Source organism: Stylophora pistillata, chromosome 3, assembly GCF_964205215.1.
Source record: "Stylophora pistillata chromosome 3, jaStyPist1.2, whole genome shotgun sequence".
Classification (NCBI taxonomy): Eukaryota; Metazoa; Cnidaria; class Anthozoa; order Scleractinia; family Pocilloporidae; genus Stylophora; species Stylophora pistillata.
This window is the reverse complement of record NC_142521.1, coordinates 17994342-18009579: the sequence shown is the minus strand read 5'-3', so window position 1 is coordinate 18009579 and position 15238 is coordinate 17994342. Positions and strand designations below refer to the sequence as shown.

The 15238-nt window shown below is 39.0% G+C and overlaps 1 long non-coding RNA gene across 4 annotated transcripts; it reads right to left on the bottom strand.

Moving 5' to 3' along the window:
- Positions 1 to 8770: 8770 nt before the first annotated feature.
- On the bottom strand, positions 8771 to 13617 carry LOC111342902 (uncharacterized). 4 transcript variants are annotated; one of them, XR_002695994.2, is made up of 5 exons: positions 11909 to 13617; positions 10805 to 10968; positions 9902 to 10012; positions 9260 to 9486; positions 8771 to 8910 (listed from the first exon to the last, which is right to left on the bottom strand). It is a non-coding gene; the product is annotated as an uncharacterized LOC111342902 (long non-coding RNA). The 4 variants fall into 4 exon arrangements; XR_015998414.1 differs by having other exon boundaries at positions 10871 to 10968; XR_015998413.1 differs by having other exon boundaries at positions 9260 to 9349; positions 10871 to 10968.
- Positions 13618 to 15238: the final 1621 nt, after the last annotated feature.

Genomic DNA, 15238 nt, shown 5'->3' with positions numbered 1-15238 from the left:
TCCCAGTATTCAATAGAAGTCAAAAGCTTATAGCTCTCCCATGTTTAGTTTAGTTTAGTTTGGGGAAATGAATTTGGGATTTTAACAATTTTTTTTAAAATCGTGAAGAAAGACATAAAATCACGCGGATGCGTCGAAAACGAAGACCCAAAAATGAAGACCGAAGACCGAAGACCCACTGGTCTAAACCGAAGACCCACTGGTCTAACACCATATACACTAAGTTGCTCGTTTTTCTGTAGCGCATAAATTAAAATGTCCTCTGTGCGCGCTACCTCTGAGCGCACACAACACGTGTCAAATTGTGTAATGCAGTCAAATTCCAAGAGTGTCGAAATATACGTTTCAGTGACGAGTTTAGTACATTTCCTCGTCGCCAACATTACATTTTAGATTTTTCTAATGCATATTGAGCAAATGACGGTGAGGTGACTTCAGTGCTACTGCGTAATACTGTGACTGTACCTACCGTTTGATGGACGCTTGATCCGTTTTAAAGGCCGGGCTCAAAGGTAATCTGTGCGTGACTTGCAAAGCTACATGAATAATCTTGTACAATTAAATACAGTACATACAATGTCTCCGGGAAAATTTGTAATTGATTATATTTTGGGCAAGTGTAAAACGAACAAAAGTTATAGAACTGTCGCGGCTTTGATATAGGTAAAAAAATGTCATACACTAAACTTGAAAACTACATTTTAGTCTCACCACACAAATTTGATTTTTTACGAAACAGGCTCTTCATTTTGTATCAGAGCACGTTTACATTTCAAAGGCTCGTGCTTATGGCTGTCTGATAAAGCTGTCGCGTAGGTCAAAAGATGACATTCCTCACATTAGACTAAGTGTTCATTTTAATCTGTCGGAGTTTGAGTGATAATTTTTGTTCTAAATAGCACAGCTCAGATGTTTCTGCTACTTAAATTAATTGGGCTCACACTGGTGCACTTAAGCTAACCCTGCAGAGACACCTGCTTAAAATTTCACTACAACAACAACAATCAGAAGCCCATGGGCTCCTGCAAGAATTTATTGGTACATTCATATATTGATGGCATAGCCAAAATTAAACTACTGTAGTAAGCTATTTAAATCAAGTCATAAAAAAAAAGAACTGATCAAGATTCTTAAATGTCATCCGAGGTACAGAATCGCTCATAACCAAGACTCAGTTCTGCGTAAATATATTTGTTGAAACTGCAACCAGGGACATTGCGGAGTATTCTTTTAGCAAGGAAGCGACGTTGATCACCGCAAAAAAGATGATTTTATATACTTTTAAGCATTTTATTTTCTGGTATTATATTATTATTTCAATTAGGCTCTTGTAAATCTTGTAAATCTCAGTTTTTTGCATGTATATATATTGTTTTCTCCCTGTGCATAGCTTTTATTCTTTTGTTAATATCTTTTGTGTTTGTCAGATTTTGATTGTGTATAGTAGGTCCACATCAGCCCTTCGGCTGCCAAACAATCTCAACCTACTTATCAAATAAAGTTTACCTTACCTTACCAACCTTTATGCTGACGCTAAAAATTTGTCCATTTATCAAGTTTATAATAGTTTTATCATTTTCGCAGAGCTTCATTTCCTTCTTTTGAAGACTTATGCACGCAGGATTCGCATATGGGGCGATTCGCACCCGGCCAAAGTTTTCAATTTTTCGCATTTTATGGTTATATTAAAAGACGCAACTTGGCACACAAACCATGAAAACTCACCAGTCATTAAAAGATCGCAAAACCGCAAATTAAAGCTGTCGACTCAAACAAACAGTGGAAACAGTAACAGTGATAGTAACCATAACCGCAGGAAATGAAGGTCTGCGAAAATGATAAAACTATTGTCCCCTTTGAAGCCCGAATTAAGTTACTTTCAACTTCCCAATAGAAGCTCTAAACGACTCTTTACTATTGCTCCCAAGTGTTCCTTAATAAATGACGAATTTCTTGACGGCACAATGCTTGTCAATTGTGACAAAATCGCAACATCACAATAACGGGAGATCATCCTTGTAGCCTGTGGAGTGAATAAATTTGCGAGTCACGCACAGTTGACCACTGCGCCTTTATACGATAAAGACAGTGTAATAAAGTAATGAAGTCACCCATGGTAATTTGTTCAATATGCATTTGAAAAATAGAATATTGGTGAAGACAAAATATACCAAAACCATCCCTAAAACATATATTTCTATATTCTTGGAATTAATTGCGTTACACAATTTGACACCTGCTGTACCGACTGAGATAACGTAACTGACAGGTTGGTCGCGCGCTCAGATGACATATTAATTTATGCGCCACAGAAATGAGAGCAATTTGGTTTGGTGTATAGCCTTTCCTTGAAAAAAAGGTTTTTAAAACAATGAATCTTCGTTTTAGACCAGTGGGTCTTCGTTTTAGACCAGTGGGTCTTCGTTTTAGACCAGTGGGTCTTCATTTTAGACCAGTGGGTCTTCGGTCTTTGGTCTTCGTTTATGGGTCTTCATTTTCGACACATCCAAATCACGCCATCCTGTTGTGTACATGTGATCGACCATCAAGTTTTTTTTTTCCGAGCTTTTTAAAAGTAGATTAACAAGAGGACTCGGAATTAGAAATTTGATTCTCTGCAACTGGTGTCAAGGATCGAATTTTTTCCTAAGTGACCAAAATGACATACATACGTTTCAGGTTCTTTAGATCATTAAATATATACATGAATACAAATTCGCAGTCTTGCAAGAGGCAGTTTAAAGTGTAGCTTGATCGTGAATATCCCGATATCGAAGAATCTTTGACGAACTCAAGTAAGGACACAAATTTAAATGATGTTAAAAATTGCATCTAAAACAATTTGTAGAATAAAATAGCTCGTTAATGAACTCGTTACGCATACGCTCAAAATATGCTTTTAAAAGCACTTTGTTTGCTCCGTAAATGCTTCTGAACAATTGCTTGGCATTTTAGTTGACTTTACATAAAAAAAAAGTGAATTTTATATCAATACGAGAAGGCCTTGCGTGCAAAAGTGGTTTTTTTTCGGATTCTGATTCACATAGAAGACTTTCTTTCCGTCAAAAATCTTAATCTGTTTGTTTCGCTTTTTTCAAATGGACATGATTTTCTAATATTATCCTTTTTATCCTTCGATCAGAAAATATAGCGTAGATTCATACTGTAAATTAGAACATTTTCTGAAAGTATTTCTAAATACGTGTAAATCATCTACACTTAATATCAAAATCGTGGCTGCTTTCTCTATGAAAACATGAATTTTAAATTACAACATACTCAGAAAATTATTGTTATTTGTATCGAACCTTCCAATTTACCATACTTTGATTTTATAAGAGCTTTCCCCCTAACCGATAATATAGGGCAACACGTGTTATTACAAGGGACTTCACTACTGTTCTCCATTTGAAAGCTGCCAAAGTTTCCCGCTAGCTTCTCTTTTCGTTTCACCTGAACTGTTTGTCTTGTGACATATCCAAGATCATAATATCATACATACATACAAACATAACGGATCGAAGATCATGAAATTTTCCACTTTTCCCAGGGAGAGGGTGATAAACATGCAAAATCTGCAAGAGTGTATATATCATGGGAGGTCTATGGGTCGGAAAACGAAAAATATGACGAAATAATTAGTGGGAAAGATTACTGAAAAAGAAAACATTATCTCAATATGAAAATTCAACAGCTGGATAATCACATTTGCTCATTTTGACCGATTTACTGCAAAACGAGCGCCGGAGGCGTAAGCCCCGAGGGAGTTCCGGTGGCATGCTCCCCCGGGAAATTTATTTCAATTTTAACTACCTAAAGTGCCCTTTCTCGGTTTTTTGAGTCGGTCAGACAATATATTTTCCAGTTCCATTCTTCTTGGATGAAGCCTTGCAAATCTGCGAATTATTTCGTCAAAGTCAATGTCCATGTTGTTATGAATGTGTGGTAAGGCAAGTCCTGTCAATCTTGTCTGTGACGTCATGCTTCCTAAATATGTTTTCAGTCGCCTCAAAGCTGACACATTCCTTTTACACTCGCATGTGGTGACTGGTAAGATGGAAAATATTTTGAGGCACTCTGTGATATTGGGGTACATCGTATGGTCGATCTCCTTCAAAGCTGTAAAATTTTGCCGCCAGAACGTGTCTATGAGACAAACTGCAGAAATTGCAGAATAGAGCAGCCCGTGTGTTGACATTCTCTAACTATGATGCTGATGCAACTGAGCTACTGGAGTTTTTAGGGTGGAAAAATCTTGCACAGCAGCAGGAAATCCATAAAGCCACCATGATGTTTAGATGTCCGCACGGGCTAGCTCCAAGGTAACTATATTCAAAGTTTACGTGGCGTGACTCTGCTTATGACCTCAGGGACTCTGAAAATAAGCTTAATGTTCCACTACCGCGCACTAATTATTACAGAAAAAGCTTTAGCTACAATGGCGCCACATTATGGAACAGTCTACCACGCGATATAAGGAACACAGAGTCTCTGGGGTTATTTAAACGTTAGATCAATGACATTCTTTAAGTCTAACGCACGGCATTCACGGAAAACAGCTTTAGTGTTATAGTAAGTAGTTTTAATTTTAAATATCTTAGCGTATGTGATATGTATTTTTATAGGCTGATAAATTGATCGTGTTTAAATAAAGATTGAATAAAAATAAATAAATAAATAAAATAAAAATATGACCCTTGTCTATTTCCGATAATTGGCAAAAAAGAATAAATAAAAATAAATTTCAAAACTATTTTCGAGATTCAACTTACAGTTTACATTTATTAAAAATATATACATATCTATTTTTTAATGAAAATGTGACCGATTTCCTTAAAACGGTGGAAACCGGTATGGATCCGCGCCCGTCTTCCCAATGTTGCATTATTATTATTACTAAGTGCAGTCATTTTCTGAGCTATTGGCTTCAGGAGTAGAATTACTGCAATAATAAAATAGAGGGCAAAATTTCTGAATGCTGATTGGTCAATGAAGAGGGTATTTTTTCTTAATTTTGCTTGAGAAGAGGGCAAAATTACTAGCTCATGATTGGTACTCAGGTTGCCTAGCAACAGCTTCTGCTATCGAAAAGTTGTTGCTGAATATTTTCTGTAACAATGGCGTCTCGTTTCGAGATAGTTGACGAGGAATATATCGAAGAATTAAAAGACAAGAGTGAAAACGAAAACTCGAGGAAAAGCACGGAGTACAAGAAGAACGTTTTTAAAAAGTGGGTGAATGAAAGAAATTTCCAAGCAAATTTAGAAGAGTACGAGAGCGATGTCCTCGACCGAACACTGGCGCAGTTTTATGCCGACTGATTACTGAACAACGCATTCAGAAATTCAGTAATTTTCTCCTCAATTTCATTAACAAGTAATCGCAATGGGTCCTCGTAAATTTTAGGATTAATATCACTTGTGTTTTCAGAAGTTGCTGAAATTGCCCGAGTCGCGAAGTGACTGGGGCAATTTCAGCAACTTCAGAAAACACAAGTGATATTAATCCTTAATTTTACTCGGCCCCATGCGATTACCCATACTAACTGCGCATTTTTGAGAAATTTCCATTAAAATTTAACAGGTGAAAAATAGTCTCCACATGGATACCGAGACATTCATCTAGTACAGTGTCGTTAATTTACAAAAGTAGTAACCTATTGCAATATCGTTAACTGCAAAAAAAAAAAAAAAAAACACCAGCTGCGCTGTGATTTTCAACGTTGAGCTTTGATCTATGAATGTCAAACAGACGCGAACCTTAAAACAAGCATTCAACGTAAAGAAAATGCCTAATTTAACTCTCTTAATGTCCAGGCGAGGGTCATTCTCAGAAGAACTCTTGTTAATAGAGGTGACTGACGTTTAGAGTAAAAAATTTCATCGAGACAATCCTATTATGATATTCATCCAGTAATCTAAAATGTGTGCGAGCCATATTTTTCAGTTGAATAACGAGTTGTTGTTGGTGTGGTTTTCAGATTAGAGCAGTTTTCACTTGAGCGTCAAAAGTAATACGGGATTCCATTGGATTTGCTTTGTTCCGTTCTGTGATTGGTCCAAAAACCTCGCGCTACTCTCCCAACCAATCAGATGCAAAACTGAAGCTAATCACGACTTGGTCACCCGCGTTTTCCCGCGCTTTGGGCAGTTAGGTTGGTTTTCCTTTGAGTTCTCATTAGTTCTTAAGGGTATTTTTTCTATCCTCTGATTGGCTGCTGTGGTAACTTCGGTTCTGTGTTTACGACACTCAAGCAAAAAACGCTCCATGAGCCAGTAATCATCAACAGTTTAAGCTTACATCGTTTAGACGGCAACGAACTCAAATAGTAAATAGTAGAGCAGTGGCGACTAGTTTCGCCAATGTAACGGGAATTACAACCCGCACAAGAAAATTGGTAAAGTACGATGGATTTTAGAGCATCAGGAGTACGATCTTTAACACACGTAAACACTGGTATCAACGGGGGTCCTGTTACCCACCCATCCCACCCCAGGCGAGGACATCCACCACACAGTTATCTCGTGCGTGGGAAATTAACGTCTCCTGCCCCTAACCCTGCAGGAGACGGGACCTCCATTTACTCGTCCCTATCCGAGAAGACTAGAATATTTAACCACTTCCTGATGTTATAGAAAGGTAGCATTTTAAGATTATTTTAAGACCCTGAGTGTTGGTCCGCCCGGGGCTCGAACCCTCGACCTCCCTCACAACAGTCCAGCGCTCTATCCATTGAGCTAACCGGGAGGCGGTTGTCTAAGGTATTCTGCCAGAGAGTTGTTAAAGGCAGATAATGATCAACTCACATGTATAGGTGACAAAACCCAAGGAGGTTCGTAGCTTCCCTTTCGTCGAGATAATAATAACAATAATAATATACGTTAATTGAGGCTCCCCCTTAGGGGCTTTTCAGCCACGATGTAGACTAATTAAGAGCTTAAAAATCCCCACTGGCAGGAGGCAGACCAGTGGGCTACAGAGCGCAGCCAAGGAGTTGAACTAGGGGCAACCGAGAACAAATCCAGTGAGTGGCAGAGAGATCGCACTGAGGACGGTTTCTCTTGTCATTTTTTTCAACGGTAGCCACTGAACCCGACAGAATTCTTCGCCTAGCCCTTCAAATTACACAGATCTCTCGAAACAGTCTTCCGAGACGTTTTCGGAGCAGATCCCAAATATTTCTGCAGGATTGAAGTTTACTCGGCGAGTTCGCGCAAATCGCATCCGTTTTTCCCGCTCTCACCTATTTGCAAGGCTCCAATGCAGAGAAATACCTGCAGCACGGTCTGCACGATTACTTCAGCTTTGAATTACGCATCGATGCCTCGTCATTTTTTATTAGTTTTTGTAAGAATAGAGTAAACCACTCTGTTGTGTTTGCTTGACATTTTGCCATGCGATATTTTTGCGTTGAGACTTTGACGTCACTTCCTCTGAGTCCTGCGATCAACTTCCGGAACATGGTCAAATAATGGCGGACTCGAAATCGCGAATTTAACGGCCCGAAAAAAGATTGTTCTGGTACTCGGTCTAGACTGAAATTTGGCAGAGTATGTGAAGGAGACACACTGAAGTCAAAAATGAAAAAAAGGATGTACGACAATTTTGATCTCAGGGGCACTTTAAGTCAGGACCACTTGAAATTGAGCCGGAAATTTAACCCCTGTCTTCGCCTTTGACAACGGAATATTAAGGTTCACTTGGCACGGTTACTTTGTTTGCTTAATTATCGAAAGATGATGGACTTGGCTCGATTTGGACGCACGCCCTTTAAAACTTCCCACGAACCCTTCCCAATGAACCTTTCTTTCACCCCTCAGGCATTAGCCATTAATAATGCAGCCACGCGTTGGGGGAGGTTTACATAATTTTTGCGCGAGCCAGACAGGATTGAAACAATAAATGTTTAGCTTCCCTTACGTATCAGTGACTTAGTTCAAAGCCAATTGGGGTAAAAATAGCAAACAAACCCACCGGATCAAATTGAAGAATAAAATTCATTGCGATATGACCATGATCAATTCAAACTAACACTTATAAGATTGTCTCATTTCCCAGCTTTATTCTTTAGCAAAAACCTTTGGCGTGTTTCGTGCGAGAGACATGCATCTAGGCGCCCGTAGAATCACTTTGGATCTGCCTACACACAAACCACATCTCACACCACATTAAACAAACACACCTATTTCATCATTACACCTCCTTTTAGTCATGGATAGATACGTCAACCAGCCTAAAATATCTAAATAATGAAATCCTACTTGTCTGTCTACCTGTCATAGGTCATTGGAGGACTATCATGTAAACAACCTACTATGTGCATAGCGCACCAAGACCTGATTGCCAAACGAATTGAACCCACAAAAAGGCTAAACAATATCGACACCCTTCTTGCCACGAGAAGTCTGAGAAAAGAAAGTAAGGAAAAATGGACATTCCTTTACACAGAGGGGTAAATAACTTTAGCTAAAGATACACGTGGTGTTTTGACTATGATGCTGTCGGGTGCAAAGAACTTACATGTGTGTTGGCTTGGAAAGGTGACTTTTTGCATATCTCAACGCCTTTCAAGGTTCTGGCAACCTAATCCCTTACATCTTTCAACAACTACCTCTTAGAATTAATTAGAGAAGCAAGAGAGTAACGATTGGTCAATCCCAATGCAAAATAATCACTGGAGTTAAGGTTTCCCTTTTTATTTCCTCCTTCTTTAAGATTGTTTAGTGTCACGTGGATTGTTCTGTTCCGCTGACAATAATCTCATGAAATACCTCGACACCCATAGAGCTCCATTCTGAGTGATGTATGGTTTTGCCACGTGACTGGCAGTACCCTGATGTAACGAACGGTGATTGGGGAGATCAACTTGTTATACACAACTGTATCACTGTCTTGATTGCCGTAGAGTACCTGATTGTTAACATCAAGAAATGGTTAGATATTCTAGTCTACTAGGATAGGGACGAATAAATGGAGGTCCCGTCTCCTACAGGAGGGGTAGGAGACGTTAATTTCCCACGGACGAGATTACTGTGTGATGGATGTCCTTCCCCGGGGTGGGATGGGTGGGTTGGGTTTAGGTGGATGAACCTAGTAGGGGACTACGTGTCCTATTGTTCTTCCACCTGTACAATATACAAATCTTAAGAAACAAATCGGCACCTTATAAAAGCAAAGGGGCACTAAGTGATCTTTAAGATTCACATTTTGGGCAAAGGTATAGACATTTAGAGTATTAGACCATACTGAGTTGACATACTTGATGAAAGGGGAATTTTCAGAGTTATTTCACTGGGCCCAAGAGATCTTGTGTTCGGCTGTTCTATCACCCACGCTGGTTGTCCAACGCCTGCGTAACCAGCAAAAGCAAAAGAAGACCGATAACTTCCTCGAACAGAACCGCTAGCCCCCAGCCTCTTAAGAGCGCTAATCGCCGATGAGGTATATTGATAGCCCTCGTCTTGAACGGCGATCAAAACAATTTTGCTAAAGTAAGGAAAAACATCAAATCCATGGGACAAAATTAGAAGATTAGTTGTTGGTGGTCGACTTCTAACACGAGCCAAGCTCGTGACAAGTGTTTTGGTAACAAGTTAACATATCAAAGCCTGGAGTTTCAGTCGCAAAGTGAAGCAACTTGTTGAACCAGGTAATACTCTCTAATGAACAAAGCTTTTCACACAAACCTTGCTCAGTGTTGAAAATAAGACGTCCCATTCACACTAAAGCAAAAACACGTTTTCAAACTGCTTTAATTCAGTCCAGAAATTGTACACTGGTGAGTCTTCTGTTCAGGAAACATGATTTTTGAACTATATACGATACCTGAGCTACAAAGAGTTAAGCATCATTTTAAAGGTATGATTTTCTAAGACTAGAATGATAGAACTACACTATTAACCTGAAATAAAATTACTTGACTTTCCTTTGATGCTGTTGAGGTAATCCCTCAGGTTATCATCGGCATATCTTTTCCCATGGGTGTCGAATACTATTGAAGCAAGAATGACACCTGAGAGAAAAAGAAAGGCTTGGTTTGAGAACAGGGAATTGTACACGATAAAAAAAAAAGTTTTTATTTATTTTTAATTTATTTTATTAGCTTCGCCCTGAAGAATACAAAAAAAAAAACTGAGGAAATACAAGCCTAGTAATAAGAAATTGGTAAAGTACCATGGATTTTAGAGATTTTACAAGAACGTAACAATACACTAAATAATAACTTTAAAATTTGGGCAGGGACACCGCAACAGCTGAGGCCAATTACTGCGGACCCAGGCTTTTAAAGTCCTCTTTTGTATCGAATCAAGAAAGTACAAAAGTCTTGAACAGAAATCTGACTCAGTTCAAGACGACGAAGTTAAGCGAAGATTTATACAGATCGAGTAAAACAAATCGGAACCAGCAATCATAATGGAATACAACAGTCAAAGTTGAGAGAGAAATAATTCAGTTAACCAAAAATGAGAGATGTTGACTGCCTATTTCTATATTGTTCAATTCTTAAATTGCACTGAAACACCATTCGTCTTAAGCTCAATAAATAACTGGGTGTGCACATGACAACATGAGCTCATGTTGGTTTTTTGGTTGAAAAATGTACTCGAATTTTTCTCGGGGATTATTCGACAATGCTCGTTCTTTGGCTCATAACTCTGTTAGGAAATAAAAACAAGTCTGGCAAGCTCTCAGACGCCATATAGATTCTGCCTAGCCAGAGAGCTTTACCCGCGCTCCCTCTGTCGAGATTTCCCTAATAATAAATGAATGCGAGAAAAAATATAATTGCAGAAGTCCACATAACTGTTGCACCGTCCAAAACAACAACGTTAAGTCCTCTGCCGCGACGGGATTAATCCTTGTCGTTCACCTTGATACAAGCAATTCCACATGTGTTCGGTGTCCTTCTTGGATCTTCGCACCCTTCGCTTCTAATGTATACATCTATAGCAGGAGTTGTAACAGAAGCTGCAATCAAACCGAACAGTTAGTTTAATTAAGTTCATTCCATTGTTTAGTCTGTTTTCAATCGCAATGTCTTGGAGGAATAAAGTTACAGAAATACTGAGTCGTTCGTTGTCTAGAGGACTAGGAACACCGGAAGTAAAGATTGCGTCACTTCCGGTTACCGCTTTCACTGGAAACAGAGTGGAGTCAAATAAAGTTACATTTTGTCACTGCTTCTAGGATGAATTAAGTTTACAAGTTAATTATGTTTTATCAGTGCAAGTTTCTAACTCAAAAATAAAGATAATGCTTTAGTAATAATGAATATATAATTTAAATTTATCTTGTGTCTTTTTATTTGAAAAGCATAAAGTAAGAAAAAGTTGCATAATTTAAAAAAACCAGCATTGTTTTAAGCATAATTCGGAGAAAAATAAAGCAATGTTAGTGGCACAATATGATACTTTTCTTAGCACAATCTAAAAAGGCCTATAATCGGAAAACTGTTTTGGCTCGATCGATAATGACGCGAATAGTCGCGAATTTCTAATGTTGGTGATGCCGCAGACTGTTTCTTGTTGGGCTCGCACAAAATCAGCGCGTAACATAATCACAACGTAACGTGATTAAAAAAAAAGCGAAATGCTCGAACGACAGCAGCGCGGAGGGTTTTGAATTCTGGATGTCAGTGAAGTTACACAGAGAAGTCGCTCGCGTGTTAAGACCCCGAAAGAGTATGACTTGAGACCCTTTTACAATAAGAAAGTTAGAGAAGTGCCCGAAAGAGCTTTTGATACACTGACACACTTCGTCATTTTCTTATGAATCCCGAGATAGAGTGGCGAATTTTTTGTGTAAAGGTTGTCAGCTGAAGAATTAGTTGCAAGAATATTACTATTCCGTTGGAAAGGCATTCGATTAACAGTCGAAAACAAATTGACGCTGCTCAATAAAACCTTACCTGCCGATAAACAACTGTTGAGCAGAGTAATCAAACTTAAAGCTTTCCAAAGCAACATCCTGAGCTCCTTATTGAAGATGTTACCACACGTTTGTGTGTTTGTGCCCATATCCGTTTACCTTTTATACAATCAGGTCGTCATCACCCGATAGCAGAACGCGACTCACGTACCAGACGGATGTCAAGAGGTTATCCTTCACAATGGGATCAACAATTTTTTTGCAGTTTCGAGAATTTCTTCAGTCTCACTATGGAACATGTGCAATCTCACAACGTGCACGGGATTCATGACTGGAGAGCCCCTTTAATGCCACATAGATAAACTTATAACACTTGAGTAGAACTTTAATGTTATCGTTTACCGGAGAAGGTATTTGATCTTCTGTTTGTCTCGCAGGCGCCGACTTTATGCGAAATTTAAAACCTGGGACAGTAGCTCAGCACGCGCGTTTTGAAACTTTGTACATTTCATAGCCGTCCTATGCAAAACAACAAGGTAAAATCGCCAAAATTTGTGTCGTCTGCGAACCGAAACCGCGACGGCAAATTATTTTAATTTCCATTTTGCAACTCAACGGCTACTTTATACGTCATGCGGAAGTTGAGCTGTGGCACTATATGAGACATTAAGCTCCTGCAGCCATTTTTGAAATTCTAACTAAGAGTAGAAATTCATTTTTCTAATCAAAGTCTTCCTTGGCGTCGCCGTCGTGATTTCTTAAGGTCCCTAATATCGTTCGAAACCCGTCAGAGATAAAAGAGCTAGGGGATACCATGCGCACGACGGCGCTTTGATACAAATTTCATCTTCGAGTGTTGATATCATCTCACGGGTAGGCTGAGCGGATTAGTGTGCCGAAGATATTCCTCGACACGATATGCGGTAAAGATAATATGCTCTCAATACGACAGGGGAAGTTCTGATGTTCTGGTGTTCTGGTATTTATGTCATAAAAATAGATGGCGTATGACGCAAGCGGAACCCATACTGAAAGTACGAGCCAGTGTTTGTTACGTTAGATGCTGATTAGCATGTAATCTACATTTAGGAAAACTTTGCATTTCGTTTTCATCTTAAAACCAACATGTATTGAGAAGGAATACCAATGATGATTCATGATCAAAGTCAAGGCTTTTCTCTACGTTTCCTTTTCATCTAAAAAAGCAAACCAATGCTTCAGTTTTTCCTAAGCCGTTCGTAAACGAAACATGCCGTCTGCGTCGAACCTGGAACTGCCGGTGTCATTGGTCCTTACTTTAAATTACTCGTCATTTTTGGTTGAAAATGAAATGGGGCGGTGAAAATTCCCTACGTGATCTTCTGTAAATATGTATATGATGCCACCCTATAAAGCATAACTTTTTTAGCCATTTCGTCTGACAGTGGGTTTGGATTTCAAAGTTTGTATGCAATAATACAACTGCATAAACGCCCTATCAACAAACATGTACAAGCCTGATAAGTACGCGCCGACAAGAAGAATATCTTCGCTCAACTAATTGAAAGCATTAAGTCAATGAGCTAAAAGCCAGTTCAAAAGTTCCAACGCCGATGGGCACTGAGAATAGAATGACGTCATACTGACTGCGGCTTGGTCTTCCTGTATGTGACTTCGTCCAACACCATTAACCAGTCACGTAATAACTAATTTGTTTATAGCTTCCAGCGTTTATGTCGCAGTTACGTCAATTGGGATAAAACACAGTTGTTGTACATTTAACAATTCATCCTGCTTTAGGCACATTTTTTTTGCCTGAGGCAACTTTTTGGGTTCTAAATAGACTGTATGAAAAGGTGAAAAAGAATATCATCTACTTTCGAAACGCATTTCGTGTGATTTACAAAAGATTATTTACAATCGAGAGGCTTAATTCACAACTGGAGAGCCCCCATAGTGGTATTTAGGTCAAATTTTAACCCTAAATTCGAGCATTAATGTTATCCTTCAGTTTACCCGGAGGAAAGTATTCCATCTTCAGTTTCTCTCAAAATCGCCCGCTTTATACGAAAATCAAACCTGTGAAAGGACGTCAGTCGAGTGCTGTACATCCCACGAAACACGTCGAAGATCAAATACAGGGATGTTACATGTTATATACCGCACTTGCTCACAAATTTTATCTTCGAGTTTTAATACTTTATATGAGAACGATCCTTCGCAGTAAAGCACTATTTGAGCAATAGTGAAAATCAGACCTGAAAAAAATTTCAGGCCTGTACGGGATTCGAACCACTGACCTCTGCGATACTAGTGCAGCGCTCTACCAATTGAGCTAACAAGCCAACTGGGAGCAGGCCATCAAATTAATTCGATATAAACCCGTAGATGATAAATCAAACAACAACAAACATATGAAACATATGTGTGAACTGCGGTTATGAGACGTATATGAGAACGATCCTTCGCAGTAAAGCACTATTTGAGCAATAGTGAGAATCTAGTGCACTAGTATCGCAGAGGTCAGTGGTTCGAATCCCGTACAGGCCTGAAATTTTTTTCAGGTCTGATTTTCACTATTGCTCAAATAGTGCTTTACTGCGAAGGATCGTTCTCATATACGTCTCATAACCGCAGTTCACACATATGTTTCATATGTTTGTTGTTGTTTGATTTATCATCTACGGGTTTATATCGAATTAATTTGATGGCCTGCTCCCAGTTGGCTTGTTAGCTCAATTGGTAGAGCGCTGCACTAGTATCGCAGAGGTCAGTGGTTCGAATCCCGTACAGGCCTGAAATTTTTTTCAGGTCTGATTTTCACTATTGCTCAAATAGTGCTTTACTGCGAAGGATCGTTCTCATATACGTCTCATAACCGCAGTTCACACATATGTTTCATATGTTTGTTGTTGTTTGATTTATCATCTACGGGTTTATATCGAATTAATTTGATGGCCTGCTCCCAGTTGGCTTGTTAGCTCAATTGGTAGAGCGCTGCACTAGTATCGCAGAGGTCAGTGGTTCGAATCCCGTACAGGCCTGAAATTTTTTTTTCAGGTCTGATTTTCACTATTGCTCAAATAGTGCTTTACTGCGAAGGATCGTTCTCATATACGTCTCATAACCGCAGTTCACACATATGTTTCATATGTTTGTTGTTGTTTTAATACTTTCTTTTAGGTGTAGATGAAGTGATTAAGTGAAAGGCATTATCAACACAATCTACAGTAAAGATATTATGCTTTCAATACAGGGGCAGTTCTGGTGTTCTATCGAGATATCTTTGTCATAAAAATAGACAGCGTATGACGCAAGCGGAACACATACTGAAAGTACGGGCCAGTGTTTGTTATGTTAGATGCTGATTAGCATCTAATCCACATTTAGG